Here is a 15896-nt window from a genome sequence, read left to right on the forward strand (position 1 = left end):
CAGTAAAAGTAACTATTAGGGAAATGTTCTTAGATCCTTTTCCGCCCTTTTAAGATCTTGTCTCCCTTCCTCTTCCACTATCTACTTCCTCTCTATAATACCTAACTGGTAAAAAAATCAAACTGGAACTTCAAGCCTTGGACTGTTGAAGAAATGATCTCAGAGCGTTCCCTCAGTGACCCTGCCCGATTCATCACCACCATCCCTCAGCTCACTGCTCCTTTCTAACAGATAGCCTAACTCCATTCTGGCCCATGCTTGCTTTCAGGGAACATTCTGGGCAATCTGCTTAAAAGACAAAGCAAATCACTTTAGCATTTCTTAAAAACTCACAGTCATTCACCTCTGCACTCAGAAAAAAGAAAAATCTAAGCCCTGAACCTGTGACACACAAGATTCCTACATGTGCAGTTTCAAACCCTCACCAGTCCTCATTTTCAAGCCTTCTGTCCTCTCCCATGCGAGCTGCCCTGTCCAGTCTTTGTTCCCTTCTGTGAACGAGGCCTCTGAAGTAGGATCTGTGGGTCAAGTTTCTCTCGGCACAAATGTTCTTTGTCCTCCCATCCACTCCCAGCCCAGCACAGACCTACATGTACCCAAGAACTCACCATCCTTTCCTTCTGGTTCACTCTCTGCTGTACTCTAAGACGACAAAGTCTCCTATTCATTTTGGCCTCTTCTATCTCACAGCAGAGCTTAAGATGTGTCAGCTATGCAATAAATATTTGTACTGATTGGTAAGTGAATGGATTTTTTTTGAAATTTAAATGGAAATTAACTATATTGCCTATCCCAATCTCCCTTTCTCTGAAACTCTTCTTGGCTCAAAAGGATTCTGTCAGGAAAGAAAGAAACAATCGCCTCCTGGCTACCAGTGACTTCAGGTTCTAATAGTAAGAGGGAATTCAACATTTGCCCCATTACCAGTTGTCCATTTAACTACCAACACTCTTTTGCTGGTAGAATCCCTCATCTGTTTTGGACTAAGAAAGCATTCATGGCTGGGACGCTAGAATAGACCATATAGACACTACATACATTCTTAGACAAAGAAACTAGCTTACCGCACGGAACTATATCATTTCAAATCATTCTTCCCGCTTCCCAGAACAGAGGGTAAGGAGGCCTTTTGTTAACTGAGCTTGAATTTAAGAGTATAATGTGTCATATTTCCACATGGGGAAGTAATGGGGGTTTATTTTGGTTTGGTTTTTGTTCTGTTTTGCATAGAATTCCAGTTTAGTTCATGCACAGCCTTTTAATTCCTTAATGCAGAAGGGAAAAAAAGAAAAAAAAAACTAAATAATCAGCTTCTTAGAATATATACATAAGAAGCTCTGTTTAACCCTAAGCTATTTAACACTTCAGTGGTTTTATAAGCACCAGAGTCTCATTAAACCTTATGTGTGTGCCTTTGTGTGGGTAAGGCAGAGGGTGGCCCCAGGGTGATGACTGAACAATCACACTGACTAAGCTGAGGACTGAAATTAGGAGGCAACAGTGACACCTAGTGTGAGTAGGAAATGCTAAGACGGACAAACTCCAGCTCCTCCCAAAACAAAGGAAACGCTACTGGAGAGATGAATGCAAGTTAGTGTTAGAAAAGTGATGCTGGATGCAGACCTAAAAGCAGAAGCAGCTGCAACAGTGACTCCCAGAGAGCCTACTCAAAGGCCCTTGCCTTCAAGTGCTCTTTCCAATATACATTATTATGGACTGTGGCATCGCCCTCCCTGGTTCTACAGCCCGCACCCACCCCTGCCTTTGGGAACCTCTCTCTAGAATCAGCAAACTCTCTGTCCCTCTGCTAGGAATATTTTACAGGGTATCTGGATGCCGCCTTCCCTTTTGAGTAAAAACTTTTGTTTGTACATTTTTCCCTCCATACCTATCCCACCTGCCTACAGCAGGAAAACACACATAATTGAGGATGCGCCCCATTGCAGACTTCTTAAGAGAGCCTGTTCCTCTGCCAACCAAACATTCCACTCTAACCCCATATTAGCCGAAATCAACTTTCAAAGACTTGTTTATTCAAAACCGTTTGTGGAGGGTTTTATCTCCAGGATCACAGTTTCCCTAGGAACCATTATCATCTTCAGTGTGTGATCCCAACATCCTTCAGCTGGACTACAGCTGCTTCAACAACTCCACCTTCACCTCAGCCACTCACTCCCGTGGTCCTCATTCCTCCAATTTGGTCTCAAGTGCCCCTCCTGCAACTTGTTCCTCCAATGGCAGTGAAATCTTCATCTGTAACTTGCAGGCTTCCCTCTAGATAATTTCTATTTGCCTACACTGACTTCCCTGTGCAGCCTATACTCAAGGCCCACCATCTTCACTGCTTTATTAATGTTCTCCCTTCCCTAACTCCTTTCTCTGACCACTAGTCCTGAGGATAAGACAGCCCATCAACACCTATGTATAAGCAGAAAAATCACTCACCCAACCTGACTTATCCTGTGAAATTTGTAACAAGAAGGCAGGAGAAGATGTCACTACTGACTGTGGTTCTCCCCCACTGTTACTTTGTAACTCACCATGAACTATTTTACAGGTACTTTCTCCTTACTTGAGTACATTACCCAGACAATAAGGGGTCGATGATCTGCTTTATATGCTCAGTCTTAAACTCACAAAGCTTTGTTTATGGACATTCCTTTTCCCCTTCCTCTCTCCTACCAAACTTCAGTTCCTCCTTGTGTAGGAAATACCACCGTGACCTTCCCCACCTCACCTTCTCAGGGACTTCAATCAGTGGCTTCCCCTTTTGCTCAGCCATTATTTCCTCTCTATCAGTCCTGCAAACTCATCATGACAAATTGAATCCAAAATAAGATAAATTAATCAGTCCCCAAATTATCTGCTCACACATGTCTAGCCAAATTCTTCAAAGGAAACCTACATTTTCACCCCCGTTCTTTCCCCAGGCCACTTCTGTGTGTTTGTTCCCATTGTCCTAGTATACATATTTCTATCTTTAACCACTCACATGCCTGAGGCCTAGCTACACCATCCCTTACTAAGGGCAAGTCTTGGACGGACTTTCCACTAAGATCTGTGCCCTCTCATTCATCCCATATTACCTTCCTGAACAAGTTAGGTCCTGTTTCTTCCTCCTAACCTCATATTCCCAGAAATATGACTCAGATTCAATATACATTTACGGAGAAGAGCCATATAGATAGGCTCTTCTCCGGCTGCATTATAACCTATTACAGGCCATTTACTGTGATTTGCGTTCTGCCTCGTGGCTGGTTACCTGTGCTCAGTTACCGTGTGTCGGACTCCTCACATCTTCCTGAGAGAATCTCTCACATCTGCCTGTATCACAGAACTCTTTCTGCCTCTCAGATGGGATGTCCCACCTCCTGTTCTGCCCTTCTGTATAGGCTGTAAGTTTTTAAATTGTGCCCATACAATACAAAAGATATTCTCTGTACTTTCTTTGCACGCTCTCCTTCCCCAACACCAGATCCATTAAAATGTTGAAAGTTTGTCGTGCCCAGTCCTGGTCTAGCTTCTTTTCTACATTTAGGAAAATGTATATACCTTGACTGGAAATACTTTTGTGAGTGTCTCCTAGAACTTGGATTTCTTGGATTTCTTATAATAATCATAATTTACCATACAAACTCCCAAATGAACTACTTATTCTCAACTTTTAATTGTTTTACACAACACTGTTCAACCTTTTATCTTTCTCCTCCTTATTCCCAATCTCAAGACAGAACACCACTGTGCAACCTCAAAAGTATTTTTAATTCCTCTGTATACATTCCAGTATTCAGTAATTCCTTTTCTTTTTGATCTTTAAAACGTATCTCACAGTGGAGACATTTTTGACTTTTGCTTCCATCTCCCTATTCATGAACGTCAATATCCCTCTGGTTGTCTGCAACAGCTCCAGAATCTGTCATTTCCATAGGGACAATGGTATTTGGCATGTTTGGAAGCTCATGTCCGGGATCACCTAATAATGTATATATAGTAGGTTTTCCCCTCCGTGTGGTTTCCTTTACTATGGAGACAATAAAATTAAAAATCATAATAAGTTTTATCAGGAGTACCTTGAATAAAATAGTTAAATGGGACCAGGATAAGGATGATAAACATATTCATAATACAGACAGACAAACAGACAAAAGTAGTCAATATCCCATAGCAATTATAAGAGATATCATACTGGAAGGTGGAGATGTTCTTTTATTAGGCCCTGGTTTTCCTTGAAATTCCACAACTCACTGCTGTCCAGGACCTTGGCTCTGCTCTTGGAGGTTTTCCTTTTCTATCCTTCATCAACCTAGCCACTTGTCAATGATCATTGGGGAAATGCCTCAGACTTTGGCACCATGCCTTTTTCCAATCAAGATATTTAGGAACCTAAAAATTATTTCCTGGCTGAAAAGATCAGGAATACACCTAGTTCAGAATAAATTACACCCAGACATGCTTATTTCAGCTGGCGAAGGACACCTCTCAATTCTGTTGTTCCAGGAAATACGGTTTGTCTCTTACCCACGATTCTTCCAAGATGAGCCTTTCCTTTCTTTTCTCTTTTTCTCTACCTGTTCCCCACCACCTGATTACAATTTAAACTTTATGTTTCATAAGATGTGCAACTGAATTAAATTTTTCTGCTATACTTAGAATAGGAAACTCTGTCAGTGTCCATGTCTTTAGGTGCTCAGCACAGAGAAGAAAAAGCTTACCTGAGGGTTGACGATAGTGGCTTCAGCTCTACTTTCTTCTTCTATTAGTTAGTTTGTTATTCTTCCTTCATACATTTACATATCTGTATATGTATATATGTATATGTATGTGTATGTGTATATGTATATGTATATGTATATGTATATGTATATGTATATGTATATGTATTGAAAGGCCACTGGGGTGGGGAAGACCCCTACTCAAATCTTGAGACGATGCAACCCCCAAGGACTCATGAGAAACTGGTCTGACGCAACCCCCAAGGACTCATGAGAAACTGGTCTTGATGTAATGAACAAGAGGTGTATTTGAGGAACCAGAGCTCTGGGGACAACACGTATCTCACACAGGAGACAGAGGAGTCAACCCCAAGCCCAATTAGGGGAAGGGATTTATAGGGAAAATTACATAGGCAGTTAGCAACAGTCACACAAAGCAATTTCATTGGTTTTTAACTTGGACTCAGTTCAACTCTAGGCCACCTTCCTTTTGGGGCAAGCTGACCCTAATTCTCGTTTTTCTCAGGACTGTTGAGTCAGGCCCTATCGAGGCCAGATGGTTTGTGATGGCTATAGCCAGGCTACATCCCCAAAACATTTTATGTTATTCTTTGCTGTGAGGTGCACTTGTCCTCACAGCAGGGTCAGTGGGGGATAGTTTAAAGTCTTTACTCTTTCAGTATATGTATATGTATATGTATATGTATATGTATATGTATATGTATATGTATATGTATATGTATATGTATATGTATATGTATATGTATATGTATATGTATGGTTGACACAAATCTTAACAACCTTCTAGGATTCTAAAGTATTAATTTTCAATTTTGGTTGTCCATGACAATGAGCTGGACATCTTTGGAAACTCAGCATCCCACACACTAAATAACTAAATTTAAGACCCTAGGTATGGGACCTCGGCATTCTGCCTTTACAGAGCTAGTCATGTGATTGCAGTGTGTACATTAGAGGAAAACTGCTCCAGAACAAGCTGTTTTTCATGCCGCTTCTTCCTTTCAAGTCTTGGAACCCAGTACTGATTGCTCAACCTGTGGATCTGCCACCATCCCCAGCAGTAAATCAACAAGTATTGAATTCATAAGTGCTCACATCTGGAACTGATTCTACTTCCTCCGCACCCACCCTCCCAGCTGCATCTTTTTCTCTCTATGCATGGCACTAAATTCCTAGATTTAACAATTGCATTTTAAATTACTTTTCAGATCTGATTTTATGTCATCTCAATGCTGAAACTTTATTCCAGATTTCAACTAAATCTGCCATCTTCTCATCCGGCTTGTGTGCTCATTCTCTCTTGCTTTCATTCAACTGCATCTGCCTTTTTTTTTTTTTTATGGCCAATAGCAAGTCATTTATAGAGACAATTTGAAACCCAGCTTATCTCCACCATGTGCTCTGACTCTGAGTCTCCCCGACTCTAGATTATTTGGCTAAAATTACTGATCAGCTCATTTGAAGGTAGATATCTCCTGTGACTCTAAATCGTTATTTATTGTTTCGACATCTGGAAATTATTCTAATCATACAAAACGCTATTGCATATCATTTGCAGAAGTTTAATGATTAATAGAAAGGATTTAAAACAAAACCTAGGTATTTGAAAGCCCATAATTTTAAAGCACTTGGATATGAACACGCACACCACAACATACAAAGGACGGGTGAAAAATCAAAATATCTTTAACATTTCATACCATTTTCTTAACATGTCATTTGTGCCTGAATATGTATAGGTAGGATCAAATTTTTGCAAGCCTTGGTGTTGTCACTAGAAGGTACTGTCTAAGGTTAACTGGTATTTAAATTCCCTGTACAGATTTGTCACACTGTAAATGGAATACATCAGGCTACCAGAAATCTGGGTGGGGAAATGAGGTTCTGGTCCAGGATTCAGTTTGCTCAGGTCATGTTTTCATGCAGTTGTTGAGTTCAATCCAGACCCAGCTGGAGACCAATGGCAGGGAATGGAAATTATGATCAGAAAGAGAAATGTATGAATTCATAACAAATGCTTGCTGACTCCCTAAGCTGCCCCAGGCATGGTACAAAGCAGAAGGATTTTTAAAATCAAGGACAAGTGTAGATGATAAATATAGTAATATAATAATACAGACACTCAGGTTAGATGTACATTCGGTAGAAATACAACTTCAAGAATGGAGGGTTTGAACAATTACCTAAATTCACTGGAGACCAGGAAACAGAAATAATGAAATTAAACTAAACAGATAAAAGATCACTGCATAGTTGATTGATTGATTGATTGAAAAGAAAACATGTGGTGGGCTGTTCACATGTGACAGAGATGCTAAAGACATCTTTACCAGGAGATGAAAACAACACTCTATGACACCCCCACCCCCTCAGAACCAGGCAGGCAAACATACTATCTACCTAGTCAGTGAGTCAACACAGAGGCAAAACCTTGGAAATCCTCAGGGAGATGGTCACTACCAATGAAACCAGCAAAGTCAAAAGGACAGTTTCGCTCACATCTTTACAAATGCACAATCTTAAAAGAATTGAAAGATTCTCCTGCTAAGGCAAGTGGTCATCATACTAACTCATGGGAGCTCTACAGAGCTTGAAGTCATTTCTGTCAACCTGCTTCATAGTAGCTCAGTCTCTCATGCGTTTGCCAAAGAGCCTTTCTCCTGCTTTTTCTCCATTCGCTTCCTTAAATGTCCTCCGGTGATTTTACATTATACTTTTTCTTTCTCTGGGATGTACTTCTCTTAAAGTTCCAAAATGTTCTCTGTTAACTTTAGAAAAGCATTTCTGAGAATGTCTTTAATTGTATTTTAAACTTTGTATTTTACTCTATTTAATATTATTGTGGACATTTTGGTCAGACTGGACAAATCCTATAGCATTCTATAAACACCTATGGAAAAAAAGTTGCTGGTTTCTCAGCTGCATTTCTTGCTGGTGAGTATGCCACAAATGAGTATTTTCAAAATGAATATGAACAGTTTTAGATGAGAGCTGCTTAAATGTCACTGCAGATTAGTCATGCAAAGATCACTACAGGGCATGAGAGGGAGAGTTGAAGAAGACTTGAATGCCCCAACCAAGATAGAGATTGTCCCTGAGACTGTTACTGTCATAGATGCTGCGTTAGACTCTGCTGGTAATGATTATTAATGGAACTGAAGCATCCGATGGCTCATTTTTCTTCATATACAAACTTTCCAAACTAGTCAGAAACCAGAAACATTTTTCTGCAGGGACTCTTGGGAGTAGAAAAGAATATAAAATAAATAATATGTTACAAATGTCATGATAAGTAGATTTGAATGAAATTACCCTCTACGAAAATTTAACAATAAGTTAATGCTCCTATTTATAAACAAAAAAAATCTATTTCTGCTAATTAAGCCTTAGTTCGTTAGGAAAACACGAATTATTGAGCATCTGTAATGTCTACATTCTAACAAGTTACCTGAGGTTTTCTTTCTTTTGGAGCTGTCCATCAGTTAGCAATCACTACTTTATCAGCAGTGTGGAACTGTACCTAACCTTGAGATGATATGTGTGGCTCTTGACCTCTTTATGACAAATGAGTGGCCATTCATGGTCCCCTTCCACAAACGATGAAGGACTAATCACTCTGCATTTATTAGCACATCAGATTGCTTTAAAGGTGGCTAGGGAGCCAGAAAGACAAGGCCCTTTGACTTTCACCTGGTTGCCCCAGGCAATGCACCTGCCTATGCATGCATCTTCACAGTAGGAATCTGGAGTGGATCCTGGAAGATTTTCTAAGAAACAATGTATGCATGTTTATATATAAACTGCGTGTCAGTGTGAAACTAGTATAGGATTTGGAAAAGAGACCAAGAAAGGTGTAATAAAGAAGGGCGGAGTGCAGGCAAAGTCCACATGAGTCTTGAAAAGGGACATAAAAGAAATTCTTTTTCTCCTTTCAACTCCCTCATCATTTTATTTTCCTTTTAGTAATTACATCTAGGAAAGGGTGATTGGTAGTGAATGTGCAAAGCTCATGGCTTCCTACGGCCGTTCTGACTGTAGTGGTAGACACTTTGTGACTGGGCAAGTGTTTGAGTGGTTAATGTAATCTACCTGTGTGTAGATTTATTTAGGAGTTCATGATAAAATAAAGCACTATAATAACAAAAGAAATACGGGCTTTTCCCATGCCAGGTTTCCTATATATATTTTCTTAGCTTTTATTAAAAAAATCACTAAATGTTAATGTTAATGTCTCCATCCATAAGATAAGCATTAGCCACCTAATGGGGAGGAGATCAGCTGATGATTTTCATAAAGTTCAGGCAGTTTGAGTGAAATTATACCAGTTTAAATTTTAAAGTTTTGTTTCTGCTAGTAGTTCTACTTATTGGATATTTTTGGGTGGTATATTATTCTCTAATTAGGTAAAATCACAGAGTGTGGAAGGTTGCTCTCAGAAGTTAAACTTCAGGCAGAAAAACAATCTCTCTAAAAAACATCCAACTCTTTTTATCTGGTTAAAACATGAGCAAAGTAGCAAATAAAGGTGATTGGTTCACCTGCCTGTTACATGATGGAGGTGGAAAGTGAGTAGAAACCTTCGTGCACAAGACAAGAAGTTGACAGTTACTGTTGTCATGATGGCTACATTTTCAGAGTCCAAAGTTTTATACTAAAATATATAATTAAAATTTCTAAAAATTAATGTTATATCATAAACAAAACATCTCCTTTTCTCTGTAGAATAAAAACTATAACGCGATTGGTCTTTTCCACTTATTGATACTATTCATTAATCTCCAGTGTGGAATAAAGTAAGTCTCTCAAAGACATGCAAATGATCAAATAAACCTGTATCAACACCCTCTCTGGAAAAGCTTTATATAAAAGTAGCAGGACACAAAACTAAAACAGACATGCTCAGCGTGAACATAGGAGTATAACTTTCCCTACCACTTTACATAAGATTTGCTAAATAATATATTTCCTGCTCCCTTCCTATTGTTTTAAGTCCAGTGCTAGAAGTAAAAATAATTGTCATATTAGCAAGAATAGTAAAGACCAGGAAAATTGAATGAAAAATCTAATAATTCCTTTTAAAAATGAGATACAGCCCGTTGGGGAGCACGAGGGTCGGGGTTGGTGCTGCAGCTAGATCCTGTGACCCTCAGGGAGACTGACACGTGGTTCGCTCCTGTAAGACTTTACTAGAAAGATAAAACCCAACGAAACTCCTATGTTTGACCCAAATTTGTTCAAAGAAGTTGACTGGAGTCAGAATACAGCTATATTTTTCTTCAACCGTTTCTCCAACGCATCCTGGAGAAGACCTGGTTTTGAGGTTTCTTTGTACTGCAAACTTAAATAAAGTTTTGGGTTTTGTGTGTGTGTGTGTGTGTGTGTGTGTGTGTGTGTGTGTGTGTGTGTGTGTGTGTGTGTGTTTTTAAGGTATTGGGTCAGTTAACAGAGACTGGCGTCGTCAACCCGGAGCAGTTCATGAAATCTGTTGAGCATGTGAAGAAGTCTGGGGATTACTATGTTTCTGTTGTGGAAGATGTGACCCTAGGAAAAATTATGGCTTCAGCAACTCTGATAATAGACATAAACTTATCCATTCATGTGTTAAGAGAGGGGGAGTAGAGGATGTGGTCCTTAGTGATGAATGCAGACAGAAGCAGCTCGGCAAACTGTTATTACCAACTCTTAATTTGCTAAGCAAAAAAACTGAACAGTTACAAGATCACCCTTGAATGTCTATCGCAAAATGTCGGTTTCTACAAAAAGCTTGACTATACAGTATCTGAGGAAAATTACATGTGTCGGAGGTTCCTAAAGTAAAAGCCACTATCAAGAGGTTAATGCTACAAGGCTTTATTGTTTTAGAGTTCATTTTTTGTTGCTGCAACCCAGTGAGCTCCCTAACTACTAGACTGAAAAAAATGCTGTTGTGTGCCAGTGTAGTGACACGAGAGAATGCCTGTGGCTGCTGGGAGTGCAAATGATCAGAAAGGGGGATGATTTTTAACCAAAGGAATATATTTTCAACTTGAATCTTTTCTTGCATTGTATTTTTCTAAAATTTGTCTTCATTTCTTGGTAGTCAAGAGTATGGGTAGTAAACAGTTGTCTGCTCAATGCTGCTCATTTTTAAATATATATAAATAATCATTCAATATATATATTGGATATATATATTGTGTATATATATATATATTGAATAAGGGTGCTTCTTATCATAAAGTTATTTTTCTTTCATACATCTAAAACGGCTTAATGTGTACCACTTCTCACATTACAAGGAGTTGGACACTTCTGCCATTATGACCACCAGATACATAATTGCACATTGTTGATCCTAACCCTGCACACAACTGGGAGAGTCTTTTTAAAGCAACAAAACAAAAGAAAAAATGGGACAAGGTACAACAGCATAAATAACTATTTTACTAAGCATACAGTTCTGTGCAGATACTGTACCACTTGTCTCATCTTTCAAATGATGTAAGAATTATCGAAGGACAGGTATAGAGTTCCAGGGTCCTGTTCAGCAGTGAGTGAGAAGCTCCCAGTGGTTTCTGTATGATTGACATTTGAAGCCTTTGAATGACAAAATTGTGCGGTACTGCCTCTGGTACAGCTTTAAAATGATGGTAGCTTTTCTATATAGTGTGATTATAATGGTACTATTATTCTGATCATTGTCCTATTTTGTTTATTTTAATGGTTTTAAAAACAGAATAAAAAAACAGAATCAGATACTTTATTAATAAAGTTTCTAATATTTTGCATTCCATGTTATTACATTAAACTTTTATTCATTATTCTCATTATGAATAAAAATGAGATACAAAGTGATGGTTTGAAAATTTGAAATACAGGCACACATAGGCTTGGAGCTATCTCATTCTTGGTATTGTGGGTGTGAAAAGGTGTTGTAACCATAACTTCCCAGCAGCCTTTGCATCAATCCGTTTACTTCCATACCCCTCCCTTTATCAGGGGAAAGCTTAAATCATTTACTTGTGCTCTCAAAAATTGGGCTCCATTTAGGCTTGTTTCTTATTTCCCACTTCTAGAGTTCATATTTCTCCTTGACATGTTGTCTACACCCAAAGATATGTACTATCTGACATGTTACACAGGAACAAAGGCTAGAAGCACCCACAATTTCCTGTGGTCACTCTCAGTTCCCCTATTCGTCTTCCTGCAGAGGACTTGTCCTCCAGAAAGCCTTCCCTAGTTCCCAAGTCCCAGTGTTTACTCCTGGAGTTCCCTGTCTACTGTGTCACGTTATCTCTTCATGTTAGTCTCTGTTCCCTTTGTACTGTGCATCAAGAACCAAGCTGCTTTATTCTAGTAGCCTTGGAGCCCAATACAGCAATTAGACCTACTAAGTGCTTTGATACAGACTGCAGTAGTATTTATAAATTAGAGAGGCCAATGGGACATCCATAACCAGGACTAGCAAGATGGCTCAGTAGACAAAGGCTCTCACCACCAAATCTGAAGACCTTAGTTCAATTCCAAGATTGCTTATGACATACAGGCTCCCATGCACACATGTGCGCACGCACGCACACACACACACACACACACACACACACACACACACACGTATGCACACATGTACAAATAAATAAATAAATGTAGTAAAACACTTTAAAGATATGGACATATTATTCAGTTAAACATAACATAGGCCATGTAAAATTTTGAAGTATGAAAATTGGTTCTAATTAAAACAAGAATTTTTTTTCCATTAATTTACTTATTTACTCACTTTACATCCCAATCACAGCCCTTTCTCCTCCCAATCCCCCTCTCATGGCCCCTTCCCCCAAACCTCCTCCTCTCCTCTGAGAACGGGCATCCTCTCTGGGTACCAGCCCTCCCTGGAACCTCCAGTTATTGCAGCACTGGGCACATCCTCTCCCACTGAGGCCAAACAAAGCAGGCCATTTAAGGGAGTAGGATCCACAGGCAGGCAACAGAGTTAGCATAAGCCCCATTCCAGTTGTTGGAGGACTTACATTCAGACCAAACTGCATACCTGTTACATATGTGTGAGGGGACCAGGTTCAGCCCTTGTATTCTCTTTGCTTGGTGGTTCAGTTTCTGGGAATCCTCAAGAATACAGATCAGTTGACTCTGACTGTCTTCTTGTCGAGTTGCTACCCCCTCTGGGATTCTCAATCCTCTTCCCAACTCCTCCATAAGTTCTGTCTAATATTTGACTGTGGGTCTCTGCATCTGTTTTGGTCAGCTGCTAGGTGGAGCCTCTCAGAGGACAGTTATGCTAGACTCCTGACTGTGAATCCATGATGACAGATACAAACTTACCCTGAGGCTCCAAATATACAGAATTTGAACTGAGCCCATGAGCACAGAAACAGAGATTGGAGGCAGGTACAGCAATATGATGATCAGAAAGCTAAGGAGCCAGCAGCATCAGGCAAAATAAAAAGGAACAGATAGATAAAAAATATGTAAGAATAAAAGACCTAAAGTGTTGGCTGCTCTTGTAGAGGACTTGTGTTCTTTACAGCACCCACATTGTGCAGCTCACAACAGCCTGTAACTCTAGCTCCAGGGACCTGACATCCACATGCACACTCAAAGACATGCATATAAAGATAAGACGTGGTGTCACTCATGCTTATTATCTTAGGGAAGGAAGGCAAGGTTTTAGTATCAAAGCCTTAAAGCTATATTGATCATCGCCAGCAGTGCATCCCTGACTCTGTCTCCTTCCCAGCTGGTTCATACAATACTTCTGGGAAATAATAGTGTATACAAATATATATGTAGAGCACCATTCTTGGAGTACCCTGAAAACTATCAAAGCAAACACAATGTCCTTTAGTAGGGGTTTCTGTAATGTAAGCGAACCATCCCCATGGATTGAATACCATAAGCCAATATATCAAATACATTCTCACTACATCCAAATGATTCCAGAATATTCCTTTTCTTTAATTGTCATAATCATAAAATAATATCAAAGTTATATATTCCAATTAAAAGAAAATGCAAGAAACTGTCACAATTATAGTAGGTTTTAAAATATACTCACAAATAATTCTGAAAATATAATAAATTAAGAGTGGCAGAGTTGTGGGAGATTTTTTGCTTATATGTATATATTTTCTAACACGATAATCTCTTAATTATATAGCTACAAAAAATAAAAATGGGGCAGGCAAGTGCTACTTCCACCCAAGCTTAATGAACAGGATTCAATGCCCAAATCCTGATTAATAAAAATTTCCCCTAGGCCATCAGAAATGAAGGCAAAATAAATTGGAACAGAGGGTTTGTGTGGATGAAATTGCTAAAGTTACTGCAAAGTTATGACTTCAAGAGTTGTTCTAATCCAGTATGACAAATTGTTAAAGGGCTTTGAGAAAGTAGCTGTGTCTAGAAGCATCATCTCCATTACAGGAACTATGTCAAATCTGTTATACAGTAGAATACAGGTAGAGTAGTGGCAAAACCAAGTGGATTCTCCCCACAGGACTCACCAGAGCCTTTAAGCTGCTGGTTCTCTTCCTAGATTTACAAGATAGCAACATAGTAGACATTATTTCTACACACATTTGTTTCTTTTCACACAGAATATCTGATGGGACTCATTTGATAACACATACTCAAAAAAAGTTGCATTAAACCAGTGTGGTGCTCACTTTGAAGTGATTGCAAGCAATGTAAATGTAGGATCAGTTCAATCAAAATAAATTATCTTAGTTCAATTTGTTTCTTGCCCTTACCACTACTGACATTTGGTTATACATAATTTTCTTATTTGGGGGACTTTTAAGTACATTGTTGACTTTCTAGCCTCAACCCCAGATGCCAGTAGCACCCACCCTCAACATAAGAACTAAAAATGTCTAGGACCTTGCCTATGTCCCAAAGGGTACTTTAAGAAATACTTATTTCAGGAACTTGAATGATAATTTACAGCTTGGGTCGGAATCCTCAGCTCCACCTCCCCAGTTTTCAGAATAAGTTGCCTTAACATCTTGGGGAATGTCTGTCTGCTTCAGCTAATGCAGAATGTCATCATGTTGCTTTTCTAAACATTGTGTCAAAGACAGCCATCTGCTGAAATACTGTGCAGCACATTTATGCTTTTATCTGTGTCACATTTTGGTGAAAAAAAAAAGAAAAAAAGAAAACAGACATAACTTAAAAGCAAATTTAAATGCCCTTCATTTTTTATATTAAAAGCAACAAAAACCTATTATCTAGAATAAATCATTTGCATAGTCTCTGGGTGGTCTCTCTCTCTCTCTCTCTCTCTCTCTCTCTCTCTCTCACACACACACACACACACACACAGAGAGAGAGAGAGAGAGAGAGAGAGAGAGAGAGAGGGGTAGAGGTATGCCACTGGCCGATGTGAGTTCTAAAATCCCTCTTTAGCACTAATAATAAGTGAATATAACAAATGATTTTGGTTTCTTGTTTATAATATAAAACATTTTATATATCAAACTTACTTTCTAGCTTTTGCAAAATTTTCTGTTAAAGAAACACTAATCAAACAGTGGAATGCATAAGGATCCCAGACTTTAAAACTTCTCGTTGGAATCTCAGTGTACAACAGGAGAACTGAACTATAAGTTTATTTAAAAAAATCAGGAAAATAAATGCATAACATATGGAATAAGGAGATGTAAATTTTAAATCTGTAAGCACATAGTAAGGTAACCTTAAAACAAGAATTGTTGACAAAAAGAACCTTGTAGGGGGAAAAGTGAAATAATTAAAGAAAGATCAAGCTCAGCTCTACAGAAAAAATCCTTGCAAACTATTTCTATGATACAGAGGAATCCTTTTATGACATATATGTCTAACATCATCAAAAAAATACTAAGATAATCATCACTAAATTCAAAAATGCTAAGACAGAGTTATTAGCATGCCTGTGCTTATTACAGCACTATTTACAGTACTAGGGTGCAGAAACAGCCTAGGAGTCTATCAATAGATGAATCAATAAAGAAAATGCCATATATATATATATATATATATGTACAATTTTATTCAGCCATAAAAAACATTTTGACATTGCAATAAAAACCTCTGTAACTGTAAACCATCACATTAATCAAAATAATAAGCATGACTCAAAAATGTGTGGGTCATGTATGTGTGATGGTGACACAGATGATGATGACG

The 15896-nt window shown here is 38.7% G+C and overlaps 1 pseudogene; it reads left to right on the plus strand.

The window, feature by feature from the left end:
* The first annotated feature begins 7751 nt into the window (after positions 1–7751).
* On the plus strand, positions 7752–10550 carry LOC116886987 (annotated as a pseudogene).
* The last annotated feature ends 5346 nt before the right edge of the window (positions 10551–15896 follow it).

Source organism: Rattus rattus, chromosome 18 (assembly GCF_011064425.1).
Source record: "Rattus rattus isolate New Zealand chromosome 18, Rrattus_CSIRO_v1, whole genome shotgun sequence".
Taxonomy (NCBI): domain Eukaryota; kingdom Metazoa; phylum Chordata; class Mammalia; order Rodentia; family Muridae; genus Rattus; species Rattus rattus.